At 32.1% G+C, this 15,209-nt stretch overlaps 2 long non-coding RNA genes across 2 annotated transcripts in view; one reads left to right on the forward strand and one right to left on the reverse strand.

Moving 5' to 3' along the window:
• The window catches only part of LOC147067039 (uncharacterized), a 428,769-nt gene that overhangs the window by 120,982 nt on the left and 292,578 nt on the right, over positions 1-15,209 (forward strand). The window lies entirely within an intron of this gene.
• On the reverse strand, positions 3,828-5,487 carry LOC147067040 (uncharacterized). The gene is made up of 3 exons (XR_015071506.1): positions 5,412-5,487; positions 4,858-5,063; positions 3,828-4,433 (listed from the first exon to the last, which is right to left on the reverse strand). It is a non-coding gene; the product is annotated as an uncharacterized LOC147067040 (long non-coding RNA).

The raw sequence follows: 15,209 nt of genomic DNA on the forward strand, positions 1-15,209 counted from the left end.
ATTATGTTTGTGCCATGTCTTATTCGAAATTAGTGTGTCTGTGACAAAAATTATAATCTGGTACAATAATTAATAGCAGCTATACATTTTGTTTTCTGTTAACTATCTACTAAACTAATATTTTTGAATGTATTATAGTATTGATATATTGCCGAAGACTATGCCTGAGCATGGAAATCCTCAAAGCATACTACCTGAACCAGAATTTCATCCCACATTTGAACACGAACACGAAGAATTTATTATAGAAAATGAAATTGAAGATTCAAGCCCTAAATTCCGTGTAGAAGGCCGTAGAATTATAGACTTTTCATATTTTTTCCAACAACTTCAATTAATTAGCCACCATGATTCTCCATTTAATTGTAATTTATCACATTTAGAAATTTTTGGGGAAAATCGGGATAACTTTAGTAGTACATTTTTTATTCAATGTAAACTTTGTGGTAAAAAATTAAAATTATATACCACTGAAATGAACAAAAACAAAATGAATCTGTGTGACGCATTTGTATCCAGTATAATCAGTATCGGCAGTGGATTTTCAAATCTGGAAGAAATGTGTTCAGCAATTGACGTACCATCGATTACAGCAAGAACATACAGAAAGAGTCAACAGAAGGTGTACGAGTGGTTTGAAGAAACCAAAAATAAGAGTATGGAAAACGCTGCGAAAGAAGAGCGACAACTTGCAATCGAAAATGGTGACGTCGATTCTTCTGGTATTCCCATGATATCAGTTGTTGCAGACGGCTGTTGGTCGAAACGTTCATACAGATGCAATTATTCCGCAGCATCTGGCGCTGCCACGATCATTGGTCAAAGAACCGGAAAGATTTTGTACATGTCAGTGAAAAATAAATATTGCGATTTGTGCGCCAAAGCTAAAAATAAAAATATCCCTGCTCAACAACATAAATGCTTTTTAAATTATACCGGTCCGTCAGGTGGAATGGAATCTACAGCAATATTAGAAGGCTTTAAAGAATCTATTAATACACATGGATTGATTTATTCAAAATTGATTGCTGATGGAGATTCCAGCACATACAAAAAAATTCTTGATTGTCACCCTTATCCGAATGTAACTGTCGAGAAAGTTGAATGTAAAAACCATTTAATTAGAAATTATTGTGGCAAAATAGAGGCATTAACCAAAGACACAAGATATCCCTTGAATGTAAGAAAAATCATTGCGTCAAGAAAAAGACGTCTGCGGAAAGCCGTCATAGGTGCAATCAAGTATAGAAAACTACAAGATAGTACTTTCGAAGAAAAGGTTATCGCTCTGAAAAAAGATTTATTTAATGGACCGCACCATGTTTTTGGAGACCATACTTCTTGTCTACCATATTTTTGTACAAATGAACCAAATACAGAGGACATGCTTGATGTAAATTATGTACCAGCATTAAAAGAATGCAGTCTATTTTCTCAATTAATGATATATAATTCTCGTTTGGTGCTAAATTCAAAAAGTTTAATTTATAATTTTTCTACTAATATTTCAGAATCTTTTAATAACATGATTGCAAAATTTGTAGGCGGCAAGAGAATTAACTACTCTCAAAGACAATCGTACATGGGACGATGTGCAGCGGCGGTAATCGCATTTAATACAAATAAGTTACATTGCACAATTCAAAAACAAGTTTATAAAAATAGCCCAAAAGCCTTCATAAATCGCTTAGAATCAAGAAGGTTGAAAATAAATAAAAAAAAAATAGGAAAATCTTGGCGAAAACCAATACATACTGTTCCTTTATCTAATCCAGATTATGGAGAGAGTTGCCAAAAACCTGATATGGACAAAAATCAATATCAATTGTTAAAAGAAACTTTTTTGAAAAAACTCAAACTGACAAACTATGAGAGGAGGGATATAGAAAGACGCACCGTATTACAATCTGAATGTGCAGAATGGCTAGAAAGGCGACGAAACCTTCTTACTGCCTCTGTTTTTGGTAAGGTGTGTAAGCGGCGAGAAAATACAAAATTTGGGCCTTTGGTAAAACGTTTATTATATAGCCAATCATTAGCCAACGTGAAAGCGGTAAAATATGGTAAAGAAAATGAATCAATAGCTTTACAACAGCTTAGTGTACAAGAACGGATTAAGATTGAGAGATGTGGATTGTTTATCGATGATGTGTATGATTTTATCGGTGCAACGCCAGATGGCATCAGCGATGATGATACAATTATTGAAATAAAATGTCCTTTCTCAGCTGCTGGAATAAGTGCAGATGAAGCTATTGTACAGAAAAAAATTAAATTTTGGAAAGTAGATAAAGACAGGAATATGGTAATAGATAAAAATCACGATTGGTACTTCCAGATTCAGGGGCAGCTTCATATTACTAAGAAAGATGTCTGTTTATTTGGAGTTTGGACGGGACATAATTTTCCTGTTAAAATAGAATTAATCAAAAAAGACGAGACATTTTGGATTGAAAAGATTGAAAAAAAGATATATCACTTTTATATGAATTGTCTACTGCCAGAAATAGTAGATCCCAGAACCAGTAGATCTATGAATATTAGAGAACCAGAAAGGCTGAATTTCTAAATTTTTATTTTAAATTTTATTATGCTTAATATATTTTCAACAAGTCTATATTACATCACTATTTTATAGTTCATCAAGATATATCTAATTTACTAATATAGTTTACTGTTACGAGACACCCAGAACGAGTGTAATTTTATGAAATTCAAAATAATATGTATACTTACATCTAAATAATGATACCTGCAGATCTTGCTGGCGATTCCACTGCGCCATATTTTGTATAAGCATTCGTCTCTGCAGCCGTGAGTTTTGGTTCCGTGTAAAAAGTACATTTTGTTCTCAAGGTCAAAAACCAAATTGGTTGTGCCAATGGCTTATAACCATTCCTCATAAATGATTATAACTGATATCACCTCATGATCAGTGCCACGCACGAGTTAACTCGCGGGATCTTTTAAACGTCATAACTTCTGAATGAACTGTTTGTGTATATTTTCTTAACAATATTTATCATTTTAGTGTGAAAATATTCACGTTAAACATGTTGATTTGGTAAATTTTCACAAATATTTATCATTCTATTCTTATTTCATATTTTTTAAGGGATTCATTTTATTCCAAAAATAACTGACCTACAAGTACCCACCTGGTAAAAATTGAATTTGGATTGGATGGAATTTCCTAGTAGATGTTCCAACTAAACAACATGACGCTTTCTATATATTATTTACTGTTAGTTTTGAAATTATTGTATTTGAAATAAATAATGTATCAATAATACACATAGAAATCAATAGATATATAAAATAGATATCACAGTTTAAAAATCAGAAAGATCAATGCATATTACCATTGTTTATGTTACAATATAAAACAACATTTATCATTGAACGTAGGTACCAAGAAAAATAGACTTCATTAAAATGTGTCAATATAGTATATACCCGATATAATTATATAAATTATTATATTGTTAATTACTCTGTGGGGTCCATATATACTGCTTCAATTGTAATTTAATTTTACAGTATAATTATTTATGTTAAGTACTTGATTTACTTATTATATGTACAAATGTAATATACTTACCTACTTATTAGGATATATCTTGGTGAATTTTAAAATAAGAGGAAATTAAATGGAGGTCATCGTGTCTAACTAGATGTCTAACTAGACGTTGTTAAGTCTTATATAAATATTTATACATTATTAAATTGTTTTTCTGTTTTTTATTGATGTAAAGACATGGCATGTATTCAAAGTAATAACAAATTAGCTGTGTACTATTTATTTAACTTATATTAAAACCCCAAGATTGATTTCGTCTTACGACATATTTTATTCTTCTAAGTTTTACTATGACATTGTAATATGAACCATGGATATAGTATAGTACTTAAAAAAATCAAAACTGGTAATATATTATTTCAATATTTAATAGTCAATTTTCATTTGAAGTCAGCATTTAATTACTGGTATAACACATAATTATTAACTGATATCTACAACTTCAGATGGACAAATTAATTGATATATCATATTATCAGTTTTCATTTCCTTTCAACAATGTATTCATTCTAGCAGCTATTTTAAATATCTTACTAGTTTTTATGTCATGGCACCTTACAAAGGCTCCGAGCAACCGTATACTGAGCTTCGAGAACAGATGTTTACGACGGATACTGGGTGTGCGGTAATTTTAGAAGTAACGGGAGATAAAAGAACGCACCAAATAGCCTCGCATCACGTTGAGAGTGAATACGCAACTTTGTACCTGGCCCGGCCACGTGCTGCGAGTGCCTGAAGAGAATCCCAATCTGGTTTGCCTGTTCTTCAAGCCAACCGGATTCCGGCGTCCTGGATGGCCGCTAAATACTATCTATATAGCATATCTGGCGGAGTTACGGGCTGCTAGTATGACCTGGAACGATGCAAAAAAACTAGAGTGACAGAGATTCTTGGAGGCGCCGCATTGTATCCATATGCTGCAACTAAGATGCAGATATAGCCGAAGAGAAGAATTAATATACAGCATCTAGAAAACTTAAAGTCTTTGAAATGGTGTTAGAAAGACAATGTTTCTAATATCAAAGTGATATTGAGGATGAAAAAGAAAAGACTTGGAGAGTAAGCTCTACCAAATGACATACCTGATATGATACAAGTAACTGATATGCAAAATTATATTATATTTTAGAATATTATGAATCAATTTAGCAACTTTTATATCATTATCGATAATAAATTTAGTGCAAAAATGTAATTATAAAATTGTTTTATTTTTTAAATATGTATGCGAGATAGACATAGCTATAGGTTACAAACATTAGTCACTTTATATTTACCTTTTGTAATTGTACTATTAAATCTATAAAATGGGTATATATGCTTGATGGTCTACGTCATAAATAATATTATATGAATCACGCCATGTTCGGATCGTACGCCGAAAGTCGGATTTATTTCATTATTAATTAAAAGATTTATTTCATTCCATCTTATTCATATGAAACCGTCGACAAGCAAAGATCTCGGTAGACATTTTCTCCATCTGCAAAAAACATAACATATGAACTGTTAATAGTGTGATTTTTAATCTTTTATAGTGTGCGACTGTTTGAAGAATGGTAATTAAAACGGATTAGTGATAATACAAAGCATCAAAAAAGATTGATTAACTAAAATAAAGTAATCAGGTAGGTAACATGTTTAATAACAACTAGAACGCCTTAGATTATATCAAACAAATAAATATGAAATCACAGGCATTCTCGCAATAACCTCTAAACTAACCACGCAACTAATGTAGACTAAGAAAACAATAAATTAACACTTGAATAATATATGCAAAACACACAGAATACTACTACAGTAATAAATAACATAATATTGTACTTACAGATAGTGTTTCTTATTCCTGATATAAAACACAATTCCTTCGTTAGGTATCTTGCAATTTGCTATCAACATAATCTGACAGCAGAGAGTTTTTTCTATTAGTCTATGGCCAAAAATACGGATTTACTTGGCCGGCTAAAAAAAAGATTTTAATATAGCAAGAACATTTTGAATATGCGACAAATAAATAAAAGTATATATAATATAGTTGTTAAAAAAATCTGTGTACATTATAAAATATATTTAATATTATAAATACATATATTTTTTAAATTCATGTTATAATTTGTAAACGACGAAGCACGTCAGCTAATACGCATAGTAAATGTTTAAACTTTGGTAATCAAATTCGAATGTGACAGAAAGAGAAAGAAAAACTTTTTAATCATATTAGCATGCGTAAAAGAGATGTAACATAATATCACTTTCACTTTAAAAATCATACCTAGTATTCAATGTCATAGTTCAACTTTAAATGAAAAAACAGAAACTCTAGGTAAGCATGTGTGCCCTTAAGTAAAATAAACATACATCACAATTTTCTCTAAAAGTAAAAAAGTCGCCTGCGGCGCTATTTGCCTTCTATGACCATTTACAAATATGTATCAATATGATGCAATTCAATGTGATATGATGATTTATATAATTAAGTAATAATTCACATGTAGAAACTTATTTTAATTAATTTAGTGTGTATCTAGACTAGGGATTCCAATCCCGGGATCCCGAATCCCGGAATCCCGGGATCCCGAGCTATTTTCGATACCTATGAATCCCGGGATTGATAAATATAATCCCGGGATTTCGGGATTGATTTTTTTTATCAATTTTTATGGAGCATAAAAGATAAGCGAAATTATAACAGAAAAAATACTTTTAATAAAAAGTAACTACATTAGAAATAAACTGAGTTTGAATGAAGTTTGATTTATACCCATGTGTAAGTTGCCGATTCATTTTATTTTATCACATAAATTATTAAAAAGTATTTCCACCATGATATCATACGTTTTACGGCAGTTTCATATTTGATTGACTAATTAGATTTATGAAGCGGAAAGGCCATAAGTACGCCATGATTATTTGCTTTACTATTTTAAATCTCGCTAATCCATTCATTAAGTCCTTACTATCAGAAACAGCAATCTCATATTAAATTCACATTATTATTTATATATACATATATATTTAATATTATTAACTCCATTAAACTTATGTATTTCCAAGATTGAACGTAGATATACAATATTAACAATAAATGTCTTAAATTGTATAAATTATACTAGATTTATTTTTGACTGATTTTATCAATGTTATTTGTAAATATAAAAATTTTATATTAACAATGGAAAAAAATGCCAATCCCGGGACCAGTCCCGGGATCCCGGGGTTGTCGAATTGTAATCCCGAAATCCCGGGATCAGAATTTTGGCGCGGGATTGGATTCCCTAATCTAGACTAATAAAAATGGCTATTTATCAAATATAGTGAAGCATTGCATGTTACTTGGCTACCACAAAAAGGGGTCGTGATCAGTTCTTCATAATAGAATGCCGAGTGCCGAAAACTCAATAATTCAAGTAGATTTATTTAAAAATACTAAAAATCGCTAAAATATACATGGAACGCCCTTAATTTCACCTTGGACCCTGAGGTTTCATTGGAGACTACCATTTAGCGAATACTAGTGTAGAACATCACACTGCTCTTAAACTTAGAGATATGCATGGGGGCCGCTTAAGGTTGTGGGGGCCATGATTACGAGTTGTTTTTCTCAATAAGTCGCCGAGCCAGGTCCACACTCGCTTCTTCATTTCTAATGTGACTAGAAGCTGCACGTTCCTCCTTCTTATATTCTCATTCTTCCTGAATATATCTATTCATTTAACAAACTATTTTTTTATTCAAAGATTAATTCACAAAATTTCAGATTGTAACATATTTTATTGGACATACATAATTTGAAAATACTTATAAATCACCGCGCGGCTTAAGCGTTGGCCTATAGCGTCGTGGTCCCAGGTTCGAATCCTGGGTCTGACAAGCACACGCATTGTTTTTCAATTTATATATGAGTCAGAGTATGGACCTAATAGGTTGAGCAAGTGGCTGACATCCATTTTTTCGTAAAAACAAAATCTGTTAATAAAAACATCCACTCTTTGGAGTCCCATATGATCATATTAGTATCGGACATGGTCGAAGAGAAGAGAGAAAAAAACTTTTTGAAAAAATACGACCCCCAGCAGGATTCGAGCTTGCGCCCCACGGGAATTGCGCCCATGTGCACTGACCACTATGCTATAGGTATAATTTTTAGTAATGGTGTATACAATACTCTCTAAAGCATTTCCTAAATTGAGTTACTAATTGAAAATCGGTTTTTGTATTTTAAATCAAAGTATTAAGCTACCATAATAAAATTACTAACCGGTGTGTCAGGATTACTCAAAAATTTTACGTAGCTACTTATTGCACTTGCTAATAATTAAATAAACTATTTTTTTTATACAACGAATATTTCTCAAGAATAATTTAATAATGTAATATTCTTTTATTGTATTTGTATGTGACTTTATTAATATAATCCCAAGGCGTACTATTATAGTAGGTAGTATAGATTATTGGGGGCCTATAATATAGTTAGACCGTGGCACGGAACTCTATACTTCAATGGTAGCGCTAATTATTGCGCATACTTTGAATGCAATAATATGGTAAACTGTTTGTATAAAATGATGATTGTTGTATAATGAAAAAATGCCAACGTAATTCGCAATTCAATACCAAAGCCTTAAATAACCCCTATTCTGTGGTACTTATTTAGAAGTACACTTAACATATTAGTTTTTTAAAAATCTTATTGGTTTACGATTCTAAGAGTTATGAACTAGTTGTTAAAAATATTAAAACTAATTAATGCTTTTGGATATTGTATTTGGACTCGTGGTTTAATAATAATATTCATCCTGTGTATTAATCAAGACCAGTTTAATGTTCCAATTAGGTGTGTTATTAAATAAACTAGTCTATCAAATCTAAACTAATTTCAACAAATTATATTTTAGTATTAGCTGTTAAGTAAGAAAAATGATTAATCTCTTCGATGGAAAATGTGGCGGACTTAATGAATTGAAATAGTAATCGCTGTATATTAATATTTATTTATCAAGAAGTTTCTTCTTTATGAGTGCTCAAATACTCGTAATGGGGATGGATAAAGTTTTAAACAACTCTTAATTTATCACGTCTAATATATATCCAATATTATAAATTGAGTTGCCTCCCACAATCCTTGAAGCGTGAAGTGTTTTTTCAGTACTAGAGATGGGTGCAAAATATTGAAAATAGATTTTTAAAAAAACTTTAAACTGAGAGTAGTATGACGCGATATGAAGAAGTTTATGTTAAGCATAACGCACAAGGATCGTATAAAAATAACTATTTGGGATTTATTATCCAGTATAAAAACTGCGCAAAAGAAGACGTACACAGATTGCAAAAAATGCGATGACACGCCTTAGGTACCACTATATGGAAGGATCGGGGAATTTCAATTGGCACAAAAATGATGCTTGTGCAAACATTAGTGTTCTCGATATTTCTATACGGAATCGAGTCGTGGACCCTGAAGGCAAGGGGACGGAAGGCAATTAATGCCTTTGAGATGTGGTGTTGGCGCCGAATGCTTTACATTTCTTGGATGGAGTACAGGACGAACCAGTCAATCATCCAGAGACTGAAGATAAAGGAACAGCTCTCGACTATATGTCTGAGAAGAATTCTGCAGTTTTTTGGACATATTGTCAGGCGCGGACCGGACAACCTAGAGAGACTAGTAGTTTTGGGTAGCCTCCAGGGAAGGCGAAGCAGAGGAAGAGCGTCTGCTCGATGGAGCGACCAAGTGAAATAGCTGACTGGGGGCACCATCGATTCTGCCCTGAGAGAAGCGGAAGATCGAGAAAGATGGAAAGTCTTCGTCGCTCAAAGGGCAGCGAAATTTAAATGTGGTCACGATTCTCAGCCATGAGTGCACGACTAAGAAGAGATAAAAACTGTGACACTCTCCTATTTTCATTCATCAAATATACATAACTTGAACACCTTAGATATATTACTCTTAGAAAAAATCATATTTGAAAAAAATACGACGCCTGATGGGATTTGAACCCGTATATCCACTGGTATCGCGCCAATATGCTTTAACTAATAAAGCTACGGGCCTCTTACTTAATAACAATAATTTTAACTAGTAGGTACTACATTAAATGCTTATCAAATCGCGTTATTTTTTACTATCATTAGAATTAGTCATTCATCAACGTCATTAACACTCAATTTCTCATACGTCGTGAAAATTACAAGTTTTTGTATTATTTTGGATACTCATTGCACTACTTGTCATCAAATAATTCTTATACTGTACATACATACAAGAGTATCATTTACATATAAGAGCCTATTGCGCGATGGTAAAATTAAGCTACGCCTCAGTTAAAAGTAAGGAGCTTCGTATCTTTTCTTTCTTTCACTATGATTGAAAACGACTTTCACTTAAGCTGATTAAGTAAATAAAAATAGGAATAGTGTTCCCTTCAAAATCTCAATTACAATTATAACAATTAGTAGGTCAAAGGGAAAAGGGCTTCTCTCCATCACTTACACATTAATATATATGCGCATATAAATAATGACTCAGTTTTGATGGGTCTTTACGGATATTATAAGTTGTATTACATTATATTAACTGTACTCAATGTAGTATTTAGTACTAGTATATTAATGTACGCCCACGATGGTCAAGCGGCTTACGCGTCAGCTTAAAATGTCGTGGGGGTCCCAGATTAGAATCCTGGGTCTGGCAAATATACATATTGTTTTTATATTTGTATGAGTCTGAGTATGGATCTAATAGGTTGAGCAAGTGGCTAACATCTATTTCTCGTAAAAACAAAAATATGTTCATACAAAATATCCAATCTGTGAAGGTCCATAGTATGATCTTATTACGATCGGACATAGTATAATAATAATATATTCATTGAACTGAGCTATATTACAGAAGAAATCAACAAGAGAATCATGTCATCATCCAATCAATCATCCGCTTACTATCTCGCCGAACTAAAAGCACTCTTTAAAAGACAGTTGTAAAGCTAGTACTCACCTACGCTTCGGAAACCTGGACATTAACTCTGCGAAATGAACGAGCCCTGAAGATCTTTGAAAGAAAAATTCTCCGCTGTATATATGGAACGATCAGGGATGGCACCAATTGGAGGAGAAGCTATAATGCTGAGCTCTAAGGGCTGTACGAAGATTGCAGCGCAGTTCAATCAATCAAGATTGGGAGACTGCGATGGCTAGGTCATGTACACCGTGTAAATGATAATGAACCGGCAAAGAGAATGATGTCCAGCAATCCAATAGGACGTAGATGAAGAGGGAGGCCAAAGATTCGCTGGTTAGATGGAGCTGCTAGTAACTGCCGTATTTTGGGGGTACCAAATTGGAAAGCGGCCACACTGGATAGGGACAGGTGGAGGGAGCTGTTGGAGGAGGCCAGGACCCACACCAGGTTGTCGCGCCCCTGATGATGATGATGATCATAGAACTGAGCTACTTTGACCATTATTTAAATTAAAGATAGTGCAGTCATAATAATATTATTTAATAGGGTTATAATATTATGGTATAATTTGAATATATCGAAGAGGGTTGTGCTTTTCAAAAACAAACAGAAAACCTTTTGTTTCTTACCTACTTTAATTGAAGCTGCATGATGCTTTATACATTTTTCCCCTCAATTAGAAGCCTCGGGAATGGTGCGATCGATGTAAAAACCGTCCCACAATCGACGCGTTGAGCATGACTGTAGTAGGTCTAAAGAATGGCTAAGAATATGATACTGATAATAATATATGATATTATGAAAAGTATTGTATAAACAAACATCTTTTCATTAGTCATTGTCACTTTATCTCAAATATGAGAGACTTGCGTAGACCCTCTACGGCGTAGACCCTCTATGGCGTAGACGTCAAAATTATTATATATTTCTTTGTGTGTATTTATAATGATTTAATATACATAAAATCTTTGAAAAATTAGTAGTATTATGTACATCACTCGGCTTGATATTAAAATGTTAATAAAATATTTATATTTTACTTGATAATGGTTATGTAGTGAAAAAATATATCAACTTTAATTAGCCAACGACAATTACTTCGATTTATGATCTTTATTTATTATGGGACTTAATTAAATAAAAATTACGCCCTGTACATTGGCATATTGATAGATAGCGGTGATAATCTTTTGACTGTATGTATTGACACCATAGTTGACGGCCAGGTTTGATTTTTCGTTATTATGCACGAATAAAATACGCAAAAGTGTCTGATTTTTAATCATAGTAGTCTGAATAATATTATGATTCGGTGAATTTTACTGTAACACAAGAATAATGTTATATGAGGTTATCAATACAAAACATGTTATAATAATGTATACGGAATAAAATTACATTACATAGATTATCCTGGCAATTCACGTAATTTCCTGACATAGTGAATCTGAAATTGTGTTAAAATGATTGTATTTCTCACAATTGGTTCTACAATCCAATATAGATATGGGATGTTAGCCACCCGTTAAATCTATTAGATCCATTTTCTGGGTGTAATCACATGTGAATTTGCTAGATTGAAACCCTAGACCCACTACTTTATAAGCCGATGCGTTACCATTTGGCCATCGCAGACTTAGTATTATAATTGTGTTCATATTTTTAAGCTTTACTTTCCTTAACCTTTTAAGGTTAAGGTTTTTTCAATATTTTTGATGGTGGCTTTAAAAAATATTATTTTATTTACGTATTCTGAAGATGGGTTTGTAGGCTGAAATAGTTGTCAACATAAATATTTACAATTGTCACAAATATACTACAATTTTAAAAAAAACTTAATTTTTAAAAGCATTATAATCACGGAATCGCCAATTAAGTTATTATATTTAATTAAGTATAATGTTAATTATGAAATTATTAATAATAATTGGAAAATATTATATTATATTATTCCATAGTATAACACTTTAATTTTTTTATATCTATGTACCTGGTAAAATATGTGACTAAGATTCAATTTGTATTAAAAGCATGTACACACATAATACATTTATTGAATAGGAAATATTTTATATTACAACATCGAATTTCATGTTGGACATTTAAAAAAATACCGTAAGTCAAAATTAAACACGTAACAAAGTTGACATTTCGGCACTCACGTAGCCGCCGCTCATTTCGACGGATCAAAAAATACCCCGAGAGGAGAGAAGGATTTCCGAAGTAATAAGGTTAACTGCTAGGCCATAAGAGAGCATGTTTTATTGTCGAGGACGCGTTGAGGAAAGAAAAAAAATGACATTTCAACTTTAGTGATCGCTGGAGTGTTTCGCTGTAGAGCAACACAAAAGCCCGGAAAATTTCCACTAATAATCTTCTCCGTTCTTCGTCTCCCTTCCTTTCCCCGTTTGCTTCTTATTTCTTTCGCCATCTTATTTCTTAATAATAAATCTTTGGGACGCGTTCAGCTTTCCTTGTACACCGCGTGCCAAAAGCATTAGCGCTGAGCTCATTATGCATTTATTTATTATTGTCGTAAATTATTGCTCTTTACATTTTCGCGGCGGCGTTTTATTTCGTGAAAAATGAAGATGGCATCGCGGATAAAAAAAGGATAATATACGGGCAGGGCCGCACTCGTGTTAATATGACACCCAAAAATGTGGACTGTCTGGCCGATGTGCGCGGATGACAAATTATAAATTTGTACATACTTAACCGTATACACCATAACAAATTAAGCTTAGTTCATACCGAAATACACCTTCTTTCAAACAACACATTTGAGTAACCTAGAATCAACACTCACATTCATCAAAAATATATTTTTGAGAAATCGGAAAAAAAAACACTCAGTAATTACAAAAATGTTACCCAATAACACTATTCTTCGACGACGACGAGATATATGCATCCTATCCAATTACGAATATATTAAATAGTAGATTTTATAATACTCTTGAAATGACATATTTTTTCAAAAATATTTTTTGGCGTGATTTCAAAATATGTCTGTCTAATAAAATAATGTTATATTGTTAAATATTGTGAATTATTCATTGACTAAAAACCAAATATTCAATTTAAAAAGCTTTTAAAGTTTTCATCTTGAGATATGGAATCCGCCATGAAACACTGATGCCTGATTAGAATTTTCAGAACAGAATTTACCCAATATTAATATTTAGAATTACTTGATTGAAACTCTAACAGTGCTGTCAAATTGAATGTAGTTTAAACAGTTCACGTCATAAAACATTAAGGTTTACATTAGCATCCATTGCTACTTCCGATGAAACAACTGACACTCATGGCCTCACTAGTTTACTTGTCAGTGAATTTAAGCAAGACTTTTACCTATGTATGAAAATATTTTAAATATTTGTGTATAGTTTCTGGAATATTTATTTTTTGTAGCAGATGCGTATCAGTCTTTATTTTTAACCATTGAATATGAGGGTTACAAATTTTCTCTCTATCGCAATACGAATGAATATAACTAACTTGCAAGGAATGCATGCTCATTAAGTTTATTACAAGGGACGAAAACGTATCAAATCTAATAAGTTCTCCCTATTTAAATATACAAAAGGTAGAAATGTATATAAACCTATAATTTTAGCAGTATATTGAAAGAAGAACAATAATTCAGATCGCGGGTTTGAGCTTACGGCTGGAAAAAACCTAATGTTGTTTTGTTCAATGTATATTTGATCCATTGCAAGGAATTAATGAATAGAGTCAGAATAATTAGGTGGGGCTATTGGTTAACAACCATTCCTTGTGTTACTATAACCTCCATTGTGTGGAGGAATGCTATTTTTCAAATCAATTAAAACTATTACATAAAGTATCAAATTTATCAAACGTGACAGTTGAATTGTCCTTAAATTGCTGTTATATTGGCACTATTATATATAAATTAAGAAAAAACTGTGTCCAAAATAAAACGGGAAATAAGTTTAAAAAAATTATGCCAAATAACCGTAATTATATAAGGAGAATCAATGAAGCTGAATTAGTTTTTTTTAAAGAAACATCGTCCTAAAAAGTTGTGATTATTTACATATCTCCTTTCTCTCTTCTCAAACAGTATTAAAGGATCCAAAAACTTTCCGTAAACCCCTATATAATCTACAAAATGTGATTATATAGGTACGTGATTTCAGTATAATTATGTTTTCGTAGCATACAATTTAGACGTGTATATTTATATTTATGTTGTTAATTTTTATATAAATTCAATACTTACTTATCTACATAGTAAGTTTAAATTTTAAAAATATAATTATTACAAAATTATATTGCAACCAATCGTAATTGAAAACATTTTAATCTATTGTTATTTTCTGGAATCCTGATTGCTTGCACCTTTACATGATAGCTACTTCATTCCATGAAATTTCTTTGGTTTTATTTTACCCTAGTCCCACCCCTGTAATTAAAATTGCTGTGGTGAATCCAAATGGAGCAATAATACGAATTATCCCACTCAAGTGTGTAATATCTCAGTATAATAAAAATCTCTCCCACTTTAGTTTGTGGGATAGTGGATGGCCTACTTGGTAAATGTTCCATAAAGTAAATGACGATTTTATAATCGTCACCAGCATACTATCAATTATTTAGAGAGCGATAATTGCTCAGAAATATTTATAGAGACTGTGG

The sequence above is a fragment of the Rhyacophila brunnea genome, unplaced genomic scaffold (assembly GCF_057557595.1).
Source record: "Rhyacophila brunnea isolate RB1 unplaced genomic scaffold, BYU_Rbru_1.0 scaffold_4, whole genome shotgun sequence".
Classification (NCBI taxonomy): Eukaryota; Metazoa; Arthropoda; class Insecta; order Trichoptera; family Rhyacophilidae; genus Rhyacophila; species Rhyacophila brunnea.